Source organism: Erithacus rubecula, assembly GCF_903797595.1.
Source record: "Erithacus rubecula genome assembly, chromosome: 4".
NCBI classification, from domain to species: domain Eukaryota; kingdom Metazoa; phylum Chordata; class Aves; order Passeriformes; family Muscicapidae; genus Erithacus; species Erithacus rubecula.
In genome coordinates this window covers 40,499,842-40,518,536 of record NC_136686.1, presented here as the reverse complement: position 1 = coordinate 40,518,536, position 18,695 = coordinate 40,499,842, and positions in this window count along the sequence as shown.

Below are 18,695 nucleotides of genomic sequence, written 5' to 3'. Positions count from 1 at the left end.
TCAGTTTCTACAGTCTGCCAAAGAGAAGGCTCAGGGGAGACAAGATCACAGAATACAAATACCTTCAAAGGAAGAGGATTATTTGCATTACCAGAATATGACAAAACAAAGAACAGGAGCTTCAAACTAGAGAACACAAAGTGCAGAGGAGTAATTAAGCACTGAATGAAGCATGATGCCAGTGAAGAAAGGGCTGAGAGGGAGGAACAAGGTCAGAAGAGAAGACTTAAACTGACAGAGGCGGAGAGGATTACAGGTGTAATTAATTAGTTCAGTGTATGGAAGCTGGGGGATTAGGAGTAGGCAAAAGCTATATCCTTCCTTCCTCCACAGAAGAGCTCTGTGGCCTGCTGCATATTGGCCACCAAGGCAAGATGTCCTTGTCTTCAGTGACCTTGTTTGTGCAGGTACCACTTGCCCAGGAAAAGCCCACCTACCTAAGCAGGGTTGTCACAAACCCACACACTGCACCAACTTTGATCAAGTCTGTACCTCACCTACTCAACTTCCCAAAGGTGGAGAAAGTTCTTGGCCTGATCTGATCATCCCAGAGCTCAGGTTTTGCTATACACTTCTCTTCCATCACTTACAACATATTTTCCAGGGAAATGCAATTGAGTTTTTTCCTTCAACTGCCCAATCCTTTACAAGAGCTAAAGGTTTTTTATTAAAAGATGATAAATTAATAGTATATTCTTAGCTAACATTTATAATATCTTACAACACCTTAAGATTCCTGTGATTTATTTCCCTTTATGGAGAACTCCAAATATGCAAAAATGAATGCCCATTTTAAAGGAAGAAGGAAGCAGGTTTTGAAGCAAATAATAAAGACAGAAAAGCCATTGCTTGAAAAAACAAGAATGTCTAAATCATTGACAGTACAGTGTCAAAAACAGTTGCATCCCTGCAATGGCCACATATCCTGACTGAAGCACTGTCAAAGGTGAAGATGAGTTCATTATAATATAATCTTAAAAAAAAAAAAATTGATTATGCTTATTGGAAAACCACTATGCTCAAACAACCAAACATCTTTGGAATATCAGAACATGGGTTCACACAAGAGAATATACCTTCAGATACATACTAAAATGGCTTTTTTGTTCAGGTTTTTTTTTAGTTAAGTCATTGGTTCTAAAGCAGACATAAGTTTAAAGTATTACTATGAAGTAAAATATGCACTTGTGTTTTGGCTAAATAAATAAAATTTCAGAAGATGGCAAATTATCATAGTCAAGAACTATTTCTGGAAATGCAGTGCCTGATTACTCTATATTTTAATTAAGTAAACAGAGGACAAGCAATTCTATAAATAATATTGGGGTTTATGTGAGTAAGAATTAGCAGGATGCAATCTTTATAGACTCAGTTGTTTTCAGATTAATTGGAATACATAATGAAAGTAATTACACTCTGATATTTTGGAGCATGTCTCAGTGTACATTGGAAGGAGTCCAGTAAGTTGTCTGTCTATATCTGATTTATAGAATAATGATTTATCATTTTAAATTGCTCCTTATGAGCAATAAGCATGGAGTACTTGTATAAATAGCACATGTCTCTTGATTTTTACCTTTCTATGCCCCCAAAAAGATGTCAGGAATAAAATACCAAAAACAACCCTGAGAGATTTACTAAAAAGAAGACCCTTTTGAAGCTAAAAAGTGAAAATTGGCTCATTATTCAACAGGTCTGTGAATACTGCAGACCACTCAGGCTGCTCCCCATGACAGGCTGTGCTCCCTGTGCCCAGGGGGATGTGAGGGATGTCACTGGCAGTGTCCTGGCTCACTGCCAGTGTCACTGTCAGGCTGCACAGCTGGGCTCCAAACCTGCTTGGGCTGCATTCTGCAGCAGCTCCAACTACGGGCACCATCAGAGCAGGACATAAAGTTTAATTCTCATTGGTCAGCATGATCATTTTCTATTTTTGTTATAGTTATGTTGAACTTGGCATTTTTAACTTGATCACATTTTTTTTATCTATCCCATGTACATTTATGTAGATGATTAGTTGTACAGATAAATATATATATATTTTATATATATTTATATATATATATATTTATATCAGGTAATAGAGATGGACATACTTCCTCATGATTATTTTGTCTTAAGATTTTTATAAGCAGTATTCAGATAAAAGATGGAACTAAATTTTTAAGTACACACAAAAAGAGTCCGTTAAAATCACTTCTACAGGTAAAATAAGACCCCTTATTGCTGTTTCATAAAAATAAAGCTTTTAGACTATGTTTTGCATTTAAAACTACATTATTATGCAAAAGAAATATTAATTGTAGTTAGTGAAATAACATATTGATTCTGGTTATCATGGGCCTTACTTATAAAGGTATTTGCTGCCTAATAAAGCAGTTCATTTCCTTGTGGGAATTAAGAATTACTGCAGTAGGCCAGCTGCTTTTTCCCCATCCAAATCAGTGCCATTAAGATGCTGAGGCACTTCTGAAATGCAGCCATAAATGCAAGAATATTGTCACAAATATGTCTATATATTCTTTAGTTTTCAGATTAAATTGATGTTTTTCTTGTCCATTTGGGAGTTTGTTTATAAATTGAGAGACAGAAACTTCTTTTTCTGTTTTTTTAACTCAATCTATAAGCTTTAGATGAAATAACACAAATGAAGAAAATATTGTGTTTGCAACTTGCAACTAAAAATTCCACTGGAATTAATTCAGGAAAACTTCAACCAATAACAGCAGAAACTGAAAAAGCTCCAAAGTTTTAAAAAACCAACAAATCATGACACTTCAAATAAACCCTCTTTTCTGAAAGACTTATACAATGTGAAGATTTATTAGGCAAAATGCACTTTTGAACTCATTATTATCTGAGAACAGTAAGAGCAAAATTAGACCTTAGAACAGACTGTCATTGCCATGACTATAAATAGCATTTTAAAAGAAAATTTTGTTTATTTTAAACAGGCACCTTTCAATTTAAAGAAAAAAGGATGGCTTTTATGTTGCTAAGCATGAGCATAAACTCTTATGTTTATGGGTTGTACCACAAGACTATAAATATTTTAATCACAAGGGATAATATCTACAAATATAAGATGTACCCAGTTCCATACTGCCTGAGTAGATGATGTTGTGTAGTTATAGGTACATGTACAGTGACAACAGCACTAGTATAGGAGCACCAGCAATTATTATCTTAAGCAACACAGGACAGGACAACAGAAGCAGTGAGATAGACTTTAGTATTCAGATACACAAGCTACCCAATATCATTCATGTAATGTGTTGAGGCTGAGTGTAAGTGATAATAAAATAACGTGGACTCATTATGATGACTCAGAGAAACAATATTGTATTTTCAAGTAATATGTTTCTGCTCAGAGCAGATGTGGTCTTGCTAAGAAAAATAGGACCTTTGAAAGTTGTTCCTTTGGGCTAAAAAAGCTGCTTGAATTATTGAAGATAAAGATTACTGAAATGTCATGTGAAGACATCTGAAAGACTTAAAACTGAAGAAGGGGAAAGCAAAGTAGAGGTTTCTTTTTAATATGCAAGTGACTTTATTGTTTTTCTATTATAAAAACCTTGTTACCATCAAAGTTTGGGACAACAGGTTGGAGTGGGAGATCTGAACAATCCAAGTATGTAAAAACACAAGTACAACTTGGAACAGGTCAGACAGGAGCTTTATCAACTGTAATCACAGTGAGATAACGTGGACAGTATCACCCTCACTGCTCCTCTATGCTCTGCTAAGTGACTGCAGCCTGTAATCACTGTAATGCAGGCTGCATCAGGGAATAAAAAATAAAATAAAATAAAATACATGAGAAAAAAAGGTCATTGTGGTGTTAACAAATTACGGTATCCATGTCCAACAGGGACAGACTTCTTCAGTAGCTTGCCAGCTGCCAATGCTCCAAGAAGGACTCACACAGTAGATAAGGATGTGGAGCCTTTATTATCAGGTATACCCTGTATTGCCTTCAATTAGCAGTGGGGAGGGGAAACAGACTGCAAGCTCCTAGTTGAAAGGACTGTTCTTTTACTCAAGATGAACTTGTTAGTCAGAACTCTCAAATATCAATATGCTGAAATATCAATAATTTTACCACCACACCGGTAAAACATGACTCAGGATGTTGACTCTTACGGTATGTCAAATCAATTCTGCTCTGTCAATCACAAAAATCTGGCTTTTCTACCATCCCCTGACATCTGCAGCTGGGGGATGACTGTGCTCATAATGAAAATCTTTTTTCTGCAATGTGCTGGCATGAACTTGCTAGTCACAAGAAGGTTCACTGGCTCATGTCTTGCAAGTATAAGGAAAAACACTTCCTTGCTGCTGCTCTTCGTCACCCCCTCCCAAATACACACATCAAATATTCTAATGAATATCTCAATACATGGTAATGCCTTCCATGCTGTATTTTCCAGCTTTTATTGACAGGTTATAACTGGAATATGTCTGTGAAATAAGCAGGTACAAAATGACTGACAATTCCCAAAGATGTAAAAATAAGCCCATTCTAGCCCCATGCTGTTAAAATAGATCCTGCATGGATTGAAGCTAAAGAAACACTTCAAAGGTGAGGCCCTTTTGCTTTCTTTTTAAGCCCAGGCTACCAGAATCATAAACTTACTAAAAAAGTAACAGCATTGTTGCACTTGGTATTGGTATTTCTACGAGCAAAGTAAAAAAAAAAAAAACAAAAAAACCCAAAAAAACCCCAAAAAACATCCAAAAGCATTTGTATCATGATCATACATACTCCTTTGTATATGTTCTTTATAACTTGTTTGTCCTGACAAGTACACAGTGGTTTTTTTACTTGTGGCAGGACTCATGTTAACCTAAGTCTGCATCTTTCTCACATTAAATTCATACGACTAAAATCAAACCAAACCAAAACTGTAAACACACTGATTCTACAGCTGAAAGTTATCAACTATGCAAATAACAGATAACACTATTCTTACTCATTCCAGAAAGATTAATAAACCAAAAAACTTCATTACAGGCATCGTGTACCTTTTATATACAAATAACTTCTGCTTCTTAATTTGTACCCAAATACTTCCAATATATGCTTCTAGTAGTGAAGTCTTCATACAAATACTATATACTAGAGCTACTCAACCTCTCTATCCCCATGATCTAAGTAAAAATAATTAAAACTTCTGTGTTCCTTTCTTACCAGGGACTGTAACTCTGGCAAGAATTAGGGGTGGAGGTGATTTGCAACTCACAATTTGGGAGAAACAACTGCAGACTGAATGGTGAAGGCTCTTTGTAGTTAATGCTGCCAAACTCTTCTCATTAGAAACCCTTCATTTCAGTTGTTAAAAACTCTTCCAGAATTTAACTGTTGGGCCTGAAATGTTCCATGTCTGATTCCCAAAACAGTGTTAGCATAAATTGTCCAGTTGTTTCCAATAATAAAATCAACAGAAAAGATACTATTTGCCAATCATGCTATTTACCAGTGATTACTTCAATAGTTTTGTAAATAATTTCTGGTATGATGTCTTGAGGCAAGGAAGTGAAATTTGGCATTAAATAGTCTTCATGTGATGGATAAGTTTTTTATTGTGCATCTACATGTACGGATGGGTAAAACATATAAATATAGCCAAGTTATAAATAATAGAGAAAATATCTGATTGCAAATGCTCAGTAGCAGTTGATAAACAGCATTTCCAAGGATTCTGTCCATGATAAGCCTATTCTCTTTCTGACCCCAGGATAAAGGAGGCTAAGCCCAGACTGTCTCTACAATTGCCTTTCCCAGCTGTGCTGTGCCAGAAGCATAAACCAAACTAAGGTGGAGGTTGCATCAATGATTCCATTCCACTCCCTGCGGTTGGTAAGGGACAGGCATGGGTCTCCTTTCTAGACCTTACAGCTAGCTAACCTCACAAAGCCATTCCCCAAAGCATCCTTCCTCAGCCCCTTTAGCTGGGCAGCAGCTTGAGCAGAAGACAATGGTGGTCTTGCAAAAGTGTGGGGTTCTCACACCCACACTTGACATTGGGGATGGTTGTACTGAGAACTAATAAAGTCTGAAGACTAGTTGTCTATTATTTTCTTACTCAGTGTCCAAAATTTTTAGTTAAGGTTATTATTCATATTTGTCTGCTTCAGTTTATAATCTGAAAAATGGCACTAATAATACTCTTTTTATTGCAGCAAACAAGTATGGCAAGAAGTTCATTACTGCTTGTGAAACAGCTGAGTACACTAATGATGAACATGAAAGAAATGGTCATAAGGAAACAAATAATTCTGCATTACATGAGCCTTGCACAATGTGAAATGAATCAGCACTGGATCCTCCTTGAAGACAAGGGTAAAATCAAATATTGAGTTCATCAATGGACTATCTATATGAAACATGCTTCCATGCCAGGTGTCTGACATTAAAGTGTTCCAGTAGAAGAGGCTCATTGACAAAAAACAAAAAAAGCGTGTGTTCTTTTATTAAAGACTGATCACAGGCAATAAATACAAAGGAAGCTAGTCAAAGTTACACAGATTACTTCCAGAAAGAAAGAGAACTATGTTGTACTGCTTGATTTTCTAAACTTCCCGTCCTTTTAATATTTTTAAAAATTCATAATGTTAACACATGCAAAAAGTAACAAAATGCAGAATGACTACAGTGGAAACTATACTCTTATGATTTGAAGTGCTGAAATACTTTCCTAGGAGAACCATTTAGACCAGGTGATTTTACAATACAGAAACATACAAAAAATCACAAAACCAAGACCTGATTTAGTACCTAACAATATATTCCTGAAACCTAGCACAGACCAAGAATAAGATCAAAATTCTTGCAGAATCAGAGCTTTAATGTAATTCTTTAATTTAAAGAATTTCAACTAAACTTGGGATGATGGCAGCTATATGTTTTCCATTTTTCCTGATAGCTCTATAGAGTTGATGTGATTTAATACTCAAATACAATCCAATGACAAACGGTAAAAATCTGTCTTTGATGTGATTTCACAAAGCAGTCCTATTTTAACAGCAGCTTTTCCATGAACAAAAGGAAAAAAACAGCTGAAAAAAACTCAGGCCAAACTTAAGACTTAGGTTGAGAGACTCTTACCTGGTAAATAAGAGGGCCAAGGTTCCAGGCTGGAGATCACCCGCACTATTTAATGGTTCCAGTATCCCCCATCAATACCTCCATCAGACATGGCCTCCACCATTGCCCCAGAAGACTGGCCACCCTTGGACAGCCTCTCTGCACCATGCCATGGCCCTGGGAACCCAAGATGCAACTTCAGCTTTACAGCAAGGCAACAGCATCATTTCAGACAGCAGCAGTGAACTGGGGTCATGGGAATGCCACTGGGCAGCTGGAAGAGATGTAGAGCCAAGTGTAGGGTGGGCAGAGGCAGCCTATGCCCAGTGGTCAAAAGGTGGAGCACCTTCTGTGGTCTCACTTTGTTTAGCAGTGCAGGGGTAGCCCAAGGACACTGTGCCAAGGGACCAGACTGATAATAGGGGCTAAGGGCTTCCCCAGTTCATGCCTCTCACTGGGGAAGCTGGTAGCCAGTTTCCATTCTTCACTCAAACCATCAGTAGCTGATTATGGACACAAGCTCCAAAGGCTTTTATCCTTCTTACCATCACAGCCTTTAACAAAATGGAGGTTCCTGGCAGATTTCCCTCTGTCCTTTGTAATCGAGATTCCCAGGCACTCGTCAGCCATGTGTGCCTACCCTTGAAGAGTCTGAACTTGGAACAGGGATTTGAAGCCCATGCTTAATAAATTAATCCAGTGACTTACAATAAGAAGATTTCAAACACTCCTGCTAGACTTCTTTGAAAAATTTCCTTACCATATATTAGCAAGAAATGATAAATATGTTCTGTGACATGCAAATGATGTGCACTGCACTGTGCTTGGGACAGTGACTTGTGCATGTCACACGCCCTCCTGTCACATGCACTTTAAGCTGCATGTGCAAGATAACCTGGTTATCTCAAAAGCTGTAGTTAGACTTTCCAGTGAACTCAAGAGCCATTTATAATCATGAGTAAAATTAAACTACCAAATATTTCTGCCTTCAATAATGGCAAATGAGTGTTAATCATTGTACTACATTTTGTCATCGCTTAGATTTTTTTTTCCAGAATATCTGGAGAACTTTTTGAATATTGCATTTTCTAGCACAATTGATTTTAATGCATCAGTCATATATTTTTCCTCTTCTAAATTACACTTGCTGAAGAAACAGAAACATGTTAAGCAAGAAAAGAAAATCTATGCAAGAAAAGTAGTCTAGGTTTTGAAGATGCAATGAATTGCTGGTTTTAATCTACTAATAAAATATTTCTAATTATTCTCAGGTTAAACATACTTCATTGCCTGAGGTCCCAGGAATGTGCAATCACCCCTGATTACTCTTATCTCAGTCCTGTGAGGTACTAAACAACTTTGACTTTCATTTCAGTAGTAGCCAAAAGTGTTTTGCCTTTCTTAGGAATAAGCACATGAACAATCCTTCTCTAAATTAGCTGAAAAACAACTTCATGCAAAATTTTACATTTGTTTTTAATGACAAAAGTTAATTCCAACAGAATAGGAGACTATGCCAAGAGAACATTTGACCCACCAATTTCAGAATTTCCTTCAGTTTCTGAGCAATCTCCCACACCAACAGTCTGACTTCTTGTATGTACACTGTCCAATTTCATATCAGAAGTTTTTGTTCTAAGTGCTCACAAAGGCACTATAAAATGTTTTAAGTATACTATCTGCAAACAACTAGCATAACTTTTTTATATAAAATTTTTTGACATTTTCATCAATGAAACAAAGAGAATTGCTATTCATAATCTGCAAGTGATCCACTAAATTAGATCTGTCAGTGTGAACTCAGAACACGAGTAGCTCTATAAAGGAAAAATCCATTACACTACACATGACATTAATATTGCAAAGGCATTCCAATTTTCTCCTTTTTTTCCCCATTTTTGCTTCTTCTCAGTTGAAAAGTGCTTTTCTTTAAGGGTTTTGTTCACATTCTTGGTCAGCAGGAGTTACCTGAACTTCAGACCCTGCGTGAGTGCCTCTGCCTTCCCCGTCCAACACCAGACACATTTTCAACAATGGACTTTGCTGAAATAGTGATAATCAACACAGGCTGCCTCTCATCTTCAGGGCCTACACAGTGGCCATGCTGGACAGAGTAATCTGACTGCACTTGTCAAAAGAGTTGTTGCTGTTGGTAGAAGTAAAATTTTTGCATCAGTGTAAGTTAACCAAATACTTATATTATCAAAAAGTTAACCAGGTCCAGTGGAGGTAGACTTTATTAGAACAAAAGATGACAAATGTCACAGCAGAGAGGAAAGGCATTTTATTTAGCCCTTCCACAAATAAGACTTCTGAAATTCTTTCAGCTCTTCAATTTTTTGAAGCACATTTTTCATATGAAAATTGGTTCTAGAGTTTTGTAGATGTTTTTAAGACCTAAACTTCCATAAATTTTGGCATTTTTAGTTGCCAGCATTTCAGCAATCATGTTCTGAGCACTAGAAGCACTCTTTAGTATAGGTCATGGAGGTATAAGTACAACATCTTAGTTCTTTCTGTGTTAAAACTAAACTAATTTTGTAAGATATACGTTGACTTTTTTTAACCTCAAAAATGTATTTTAAAAACCCAAAAACCGAAATAAAACTCAACCTAAACCTTTTAATTAGTGTCCCAATGTATTATTCAAAGCTTATTTGATGTAAGCATTCAGACTACATGCTTAGTTTGTTCTATTTCTTTCTCAATATTTGTCTTTAAATTCAGCCAATCAAGAGTATCTGTTCACCTAAGGAACAAAAATTATGAATGCTCTTTCTGCTTGTCGTCGATTGCTGTTATTTCAACTCAGCAGAGAGCTGTTGAACATGAGAGGATAAACTAAATGTCAAGTCTGACTTGCACAAAGTAGACATGCTGTCTGTTTTACTGCCCTGCTAGTTCACACAAGGTGAAGAATATAACCTAGATTTGGCAGGGGAAAGAGGAGGAAGAGGATTAGTCCTGCAGCACCCATTCATACACTCAGCAAATCTACCATCTGCTTGAATAAAAGGTGGGATGAGCTGCAGCATTTCACAAGCATAGTAGGAAAAACTGCATTGTAATCTGATCACTGTAATCACTGCAATTACCCAGCTCTGTAGCAGCACCAGGGAAGTGGTCAATAAGTTCCTCTAGCTGTTGAAGAGCACAGTGTACTCACAAACAGGAGAAGGACAGAACAAGTTGTGCCTTGCCTCCTGCTTCATGCTGTACCTGCCTGACACTGCTACCAGGAACAGGTGGCTCAGAGACCAAATGTTTCCTATCACAAGGCCTGCAGCTCCCATGGACACAGGCTGCTCTGCCCCAGTAGCCACAATATGAATAACAATGAGTTTGTTATGAATCTGGAGGTAATTGCCAACACTCAGTTGCCATCCTCTGAATTTCTGTTACAACATAATGTGCAATTTCCCTTTACAGTGACATTATGGTTCAGATAATTTCAGAAGCATTTTGTTTGGTGGAGTATTTACATGTAGTATCCATCTTTACTCAATCAGAAGATAGCTAATTTCTTTGCTGTGCTAATTATGTCAGAGCAAAACACGTGTTTATGCTTGTTCTTGTCAGCCACTTGGAGAGAGTGATTCCCTTTGAGTGACTCTATCACCTAGTTTCTGATATTCTGTTTGTGGACTAGCTAATGATCTATTCCTAAATTTCTCTGGAGTTGTGCATGCAGTGACATGCAGGCAGTGCAAATATAGTCCACAGAGGGCTGGGTATTGTTCACAGCAGCCCATACATATCCAAACTGCAGAGTAAGCTATAATAGTATCAGTGCCTGGTATCTACTCATACTCCACATGCCTGTGGTTACATGTGTAGACTTGCAGCCTGAGTCACATAATGATGGGTTACAACTGACGTACACTATCATATAAGCATGGAACAACAGGATTGGGAAGCATATATAAATATACATATAGCAACACACCCAAATTAGTTTTATGGAAGCTATTATCTGACACAGCTGCTCACTGTAGATGAGAAGTGGGCTTCTTGTTCCAGAAGGTCCTCTGAGTTGTATAATATTAAAATTGAAAATTAAGTTTTCTTTGAAACAATGGAATTCCTTTTACAATTGAAGTACGGAATTAAAAATTTGGGTCAGCTATCAGAACAGACACATAAACACCTAGAAATTACAGAAGTCCTGAGTAAATATAAGAACCTTTACTGGCATTAAGGCAGTATGACCACATTTCTCCCAGATCTTACTTTTGGTCTTGCTTTGGCATTCTCTCACATTTTTATCATTTAACAGGATAGAAATAATAGGGGAGAAATACAATCACATTGCTACCTGCATGGCTGAATATTCTGTCTCAGAAACCAAGTTTCCTGAGCTAGCCAAGAAACTGATAGTAGGTTTGTCAATCCCACAAGCCATGGAACAGAGCCACTCTGGCAGGGTCCTGTGCTGCTCAGAAGAGTTCTACTATGAAAACCACATCTGCACATCACAAGGGGGAGCCTGGATGTGCCTGCAAGGGCAGCAACAACTTCAGAGAGCAAAGAGGAAGCAATGCAGAATTCTCAGCCATGCACACGTCTGGTAGGGATGTGGGAGGGGGTTTAGTTTTGTTTTTTATGAGAGAAGTGAAGGTAGGAAGATCAGATAGGAAGGAAAAACAGATAACTCAGGAATGTCAAGAGTTAAACTGTCCTTAAAACTAGTTCTCCCACTGAGATGAAAGGAGCAGCTTGCACGTGGCCTCAGCAGTGCAGCTGCACACTCAGGTTTCCCCTCCACCAGGGATTTCATCATCTACAGCTTTTCAAGCTCAGTCCAACTTTAAATGAATGTAAATATTATCTACATGATGTGCACAATTCTATTTCTTCCACAAGGCACAGCTCTACCAGACATTCTGCTTCTACCCAAAATTTTTCTCTAACATTTTGTATGCAGGAGCTAAAGAGTAACGTGGAGAGAAAGTGCCAGAGGTGCACAAGACTTAAAGCACCCAAAGGCTTTGTCAAATCAGTGTCCAAATCTGAGGGGATGCCACTGCACTCCTAAAGATGCAGGGCTCTATCCCTGTGTTTCACAGGCTTTAAAATGAAATCCTATGCCAGCAAATCAATCTGAGATATTGGCAAATAGAGTCTGTAACCAAGGTATCACAGTCCTATTTTGAAAAAAAAAACCCAAAAAACCAAAACTAAACAAAAGTAAAAAAAGTACCAGTAAAAGTGATTAAAATGTTTGTGTTTACAAGTAGGGTTTAATTCTGCTTGATTTGCATTATCAACATGCAGTCATTTTTCATGCTGTCTGCTGACAGCATTTGATGCATTTTTCCTCCTGTGCTTATTTTTAGTTGCCATAGGAACTTTCTTATTTCCTGTCAGCTGATGTCCTTATTTAGTACTACTAATTGTATAAAAAGGTGTTGATTCTGGTACTCCAGATGCTAAAAAAAACCCTGTACTTTACAAAGACAGAATACACATTTCAGTTTACTCCGACTTTTATTCATTTATTTCTATCAATATTTAATTCAAAAAGCTGGGTACTGTAATAGCAGCTGTTATTACATCAGGGGAATCTGGAGCAGATCCTCTCCAGTCTTTTCTTCTTGTTTGATCTAAGTTTCCCTCCTACTACCATAAATACACTTATGTGAAATACTATCTTTTGGCTGTATAGCTTATTCTTTCTCACTTCCCACATATCTAATTCTCTTTTTTTTCCCGACAAAAAAATCCCAAACTGCTGTTAAAATCCATAGGAGTGAAAAGAAAGTTTTCCAACATATGAAGAAACATAGTCCGGAAAAATACAGGGACCTTTTAGGAGGTCCTTTCACCCAAAAAAAGAGGGGTTCTTTTTGGCAAATACCAGTTATTCTTCTCTTACATAACAAGATATTTTCTAAAATATTTCTTTCTATTAAATTTATTGTGTGGCCAGAAAACAATAAAGAATGACTGGAATTGACTGAGAACTACAACAGCTTAAACTGGCACTTTCTTTATCTACATCAATTATGAAATTTCCACAGTTCTTTCAATGAACTGATCATATATTTGGAGAAAAACACATATATTTGCATCAGAGTTAGTACTATATAAAATTCCAATGCAAGCTTATTCTAATCCTCTGGGAAAACTTAGGAAAATAGCAGAAATGTACACAAAGTCTTTAAAAACATATTCCTTTTTTCCAGTTCACACCATTGCTCCTCATAAGATGAAGGAAACAAGTAGCTTGGAATAAAGAAACTGGCAAATAAGCAAGCATTTGAAACTTTGGAAAATATTTCCTATGGTGTAACTTAAATTATGCAAACTCTATCTAAGTTTTTATTCAAGCATCCTGAAGACAACTTGAATCTCCTCACTGACTTAAGGGGCTGCTGGATTAGTCCCAGTGAATGGGTAACTGGGGCATTAATGAGCTTGCTGTGGCACTAGGAGGATAATACTCTGCTTGGGAATGCTCCCAAAGCATATGGTATATGCTCTGCTGAGACAAGTGTTTGAGTTGCTGTAACTCAATGGACATCTGAGCCAAAAGATTTCCAACCTCATCCTGGAAGCTCCTGCACAAAAAGTCCGTTTTGCAGAAGTCCTTCCCAGCCTCCTCAGTCCAGCCCCATCACCAGCAAAACTGTCATCAATTGACCCTAGCACAAGCTGTCCTGCAAATGGCAATGCTGATTTCATTTAGGCCTTGCTAAATTAAGGAAAAATATTTATTCAGCAGCTTTTACCATTTAGCAAAAGAAGAATGTACCAAGCAACTGTCTTTTCTTCTAAACAGGAAGAACAGAAGGTTTTAGGAATTGGAAAGTTATTCCTCTAACCAGTTTTTTCTTTTAAAAATTGTTTTAAACAGCACCTTCTTTTGTAAAAGAAAGTGTATATGTAGGTAGAAGTTGTTTTTATTTATTAGTGAGAATCAGAGAAAATAATTATGTTGATTTCCTTGCTGTAGGAGATTGTTTGGGAAATTTAATGACCCAGAATATTAATTTATATATCCAGATGTTGACATTTAAAACTAACCTCAGAAAAAAAATTCTTAACCAGAAATTGCCCATAATGCCTTTTCCCAAAACAAGTCTCCTAGCTGAACCATGAGTCTAATAGTTACCATTATATAACAACGCTAAATTAAATAAATATTAATGGTAAATAACTATATTTAATTTAAGTTATCATTATATAATAATGGTAAATTAAATTAACTGTAAATTAAAGAAAATAATTTGTTGCCCCTAACAATTGGCAATTTTCTATTTATTTTCATGAATAGGTTACCAGCTTGATCTATTTTAAAATATGGGAGGGATGTGGACTAATCTGTAAGGGCAGACATGCCAAGTTAAAAAGAAAATCCCAGTTTGCTGTTACTAATATGCAGTTTTGCATATTAGTAACATTGAATTGTATTGCACTACTAATGTCATTTATAACATTACATTAAATTTGAAGGAAACTGCAAAGGTATCCAGCTTACTTGGAAAAACTGTGGCTCAAGATCTGGGAAGAAAATCCCAACTGAATTGGATGTTGAGTTTCCATCTCCATTCCATAGAACCAGATGGGTCAGCCAGTACAGAGGGAAGTGCTCAGAGGTTGTGATGGTCTGGGCAGTGCTCCGTGAGGAAGCCTGGGTGGTCCCTGGGGGAGCCAGGGGAGGTGGAGTGTCAGGAGGTTCCAGGGTCAATTGACAGAGGACTGGGACATTGAATCGGTTATGCTGGGGGTGCCCACCCAAACCACATCCCACTGGAAGGAAGGAAGAAAAGGAAGGAAGGGAAGGAGGCAGGCAGGCAGGCAGGAAAGAAAGCAGAAAGGAAAGAGGGACAGACAAAGCTAGGTTCACATGTGACAGCAGTGGGAGAAAGGTGAGCAGGAGAACGAGCCCAAAGCATCCCATGGAGTCAAATACCACAAAGACCAAAATCACATCTAGAAACTAAACTGGAGTATTGCTCTTCCCCCTTTTTGCAGAGGGGACAGGAAAGGATTGTATTCGCACCACCTTGCTGTGGGGTTGGCACTGAGCTTGAGAGCTTGTTTGCTCTCTCCACTGAGCAAACGCTGGCCCAGTAGTGCCTCTGTAAGATTTGCCAAAGGACGAAGGAAGTTATGAGAACCACGCCACTAAGACTGAGACACTAATAACGTTACAGGGACATCTGAGGATACTGCTGTACTTACCAAAGTATGAGAAGCAACATCACCCTCTCTAAGTTACAAATTAAAGGAGGTTATTTAATGTCCATCCAGTTTTGCTCAAGAGACAGTAAATTATTCCTCAAATGTCTGCTGAACACTTTAAGAGCTGCCCGACAAAAGGATTTTTCCTAGCCTACAGATGTCACCTTTCACATCATCTGAGATCAAAATGACTCATTCCCACTTTTTATACCTCTTTCTTTAAGGCAGTGTGACTGCTTGTTTATAGAACATGGATACTAGTATAGCTCAGGGAACAAAGAATTAACAGGCACTATCCAGCAGAGGGAGCACAGTAACACAAAAACCCCTAGGCTGTAAGGAGAGGAAATTTTCTATTAAAACCCACAATAACTGGAAATCTGAGTTTAATGTTTTAGCACACGGCATGGAAAAGGCAGAATTTAAACAAAAATAGAGATATGTGAGAGAGGAATATCAAACAAATGCAAGTAGTAAAAGAATTCATTTCCTGATATTTTCACTTGTAATAAGGCAAATGTAACTTAACTGCTGGAAAAATTAAAGTTTAAAAGAAGAGATCAAGGATTACCTTGAGAAGAGTAATAACATTTATTTTTAAATGCTGATTATAATTTAAAAAACTGGCTTTTTTAGCTGAAAGACTCAAGTATTGCTTTCAGTTTGATGGTGTACTTCCTGTTGTTCCTAGTGAAGTCATATATCACAAAAATAACTGATGCACCCATTCATATGTGCAATTTTTAGAGCGCGATATGACAGAAATCTTTCTAGAAGGTTCTGTCTTCTGTGCCTGTTACACTTTTTAGTCTAATCAAGCTCAAATATTTGTGTATTAAAAAAAGAAACAAGAGCTAATAAATTATCATAAACCACAGAACAAATCCATCACACTTTGATGTGACTTACATGAACTACAGTAATTAAAGAAACAATGTAATATCTTAAAATTGTTGCCATCTTAAATGCAAACATTTCTCAGGGTGCATTTCATTAATATATTTATACCACAGGATTTTTTAATTAGTGCATCTAAATTCTAAGCTGTGCCACTGACTGTTATTTGACCTTTGGCAATTCACAGTCTTTCTAAGAGAGTTTCTGTTATCTTTGTAATGAAAATCATATTGATTTCACAGCTGGGTACAGTGTAACAGCAGCTTTGCCTGCTGCTAGAAAGTGGTTGAAATAAAAACATAATTTTAAAAGGAAAGAGAGAAGAAAGAACTGGATGTTCTGATCAGAAATGCTAACTCGAGAGAACTTGAGATAGAATATTTTCAGTTTAACTCTTATTTGTTTTCCAAAGAAATAGCCAAGCATGATGAAGATTGGTTAGCTATACTTCCTGATAAGCCAACTTAACTTCTCTCCACAAACTAGCAGTAAGATTAACAACTGAAAGAAAACATCTATACTGATAAATGTTGAAGATGTCCCCATCAAGCAGATGTTTTATTTTGCTGTATTACATCCTAAGGAAATGAGGGTTATGCAGGTGCATTATCCATTCACTCAACTATTACCCCAATTTCCTTGGTAATTTTTCAACCTCTTGGGCAGTTTCAACCAAATCTAGAACAACAGTGGAAGCCATAGAGATGTTAAAGACTTTTGACCACCAGATCCAACTGAGATTGTATGAAGTTTAATTGACACTTGATACATTTGCCAGTCGCACCTGTCCCTGCTCACTAAAAATAACTCCAGAAGTAGACTGGAGTAGGGCATTGCAAGAGGTTTCTCATCCCCATTTGTCCTGGTTCTGGCAAGGGACAGGGCTACTTGTTGCAGTAACCAAGAGGGACATGGGCAGGACCCAGAGGTTATTCTGTTCCACCTCACATGATTCCCAGGGGCAGGGAAAGGAATCCCTTCTATGTCAGGTAGTGCAGTAGAGGCAGGTTGGATGTTGTTGAAGAAGTATGGTGAGCATTCATGTCTGATATTGTTACTATTACAGTTCATTGTAGCAATTTTTTTTTAAATTTCATTGCTGTTTCCAGTAAATTGTTCTTATCTCAATCTGTGATGTTTACTTTTTGTGCTTCCAATTCTCCTCTCCATCCCACCACAGGGGAAGGAGAGGGGAACAGAGGAATGAGTGAGCAGCACATGGTTTAGAGTGTTTCAGTGGGAACACTAAACTAGGAAATGCCATTCCTAAACCACAACAGCAATAATGGTTTAAAGGCACAGCATCTTTACACTGAGAGGACAAGCTGATCCACAGAAAGCAAAGGTGTCATCTTGGGAAAAATCTGAAGAATTATTTCTTGAACATACTAGAAGTGAAACTGTCTTGCTTATATACTTGTGTATTCCACTGCTCTTTGAGAATATTTTATTTCATCAATCTAACATGAATTCATTTCTTTTTACCTGCCCAGACACACTTCTGTGCAACCTGCTCCAGGTGAACCTGCTCTGACAGGAGGGTTGGACTAGAGGATCTGAAGAGATTCTTTCCAACTCCAACCATTATGTAGTTCTGAGAAATGTCTGTGAGATAAGAAAGAGCTTCAAAGTGGTTGGAAGAGTCTGGGACTCACCAGCTCCACCGCCAATAAATTACCTGTTTCGTCTAATGCAGATTTCCCCAGAGCTATGTAGAAAACAAACCCCAGATTGGAGGACAATTTGAAATCCACAAACTGTAATACTTATGAAGTTCTGAACATCACTGGGGGAGGTGAGAAGGCATTGTGACCACCGACATGGGGAACAACAGACCTTTCATGTTTTTTTTCTGTGAAGACTGCATATAAGGCAGATAATAGAGAATCAAATGTCCCTCTGCCTGTCCCACACATTAAGCAAGATTAGGTTTGGTATTGTATTGCCCCATCATTGGGAAGAAGAACTGCACCAATACAGTTCATCACAGGTGTCTTACAGAAGTCTGCACATGAGCCACTGGATTTGCAGGAGTACAAGATACCACTACAACACACAACAAAATACAAACCAAAGTTCTGGGAAAGGCAACTGCTGGCTGTTGAAATTTGTTTCATACTCCTAGGAGTTACTGCTATACAAATACATTGGTGATAGCATACACATCCAGTCTAAGAGCTACTAGTCTCATACTCAAGTAAATCATGAGCCCTAGATTGCACACCATGCTGACACAATGCTCTCTAAGAGTAGGGGGTGTGAGCTACTTATGCCAAACTTGGGCCACTCTGAGAGGTGGTGTCCTTTCCTCCAAGATGTACTGTCTTCCTCTAACAGCAAGTGCCATGTCTGCATCAGAAGCCTCAGCCAACACAACTGGTCTGGTGCAAAGATATCTGTGGCTCTGGGAAACACAGCACCTCAGCTCTGACCCTTTCATCCCAGTTCTGTACCTCCCACAACATTTGGGTTCTGCTCTTCCCAAGGCTTTGTGTCAGCTCCATCATCAGGTATTGCAGTGGAT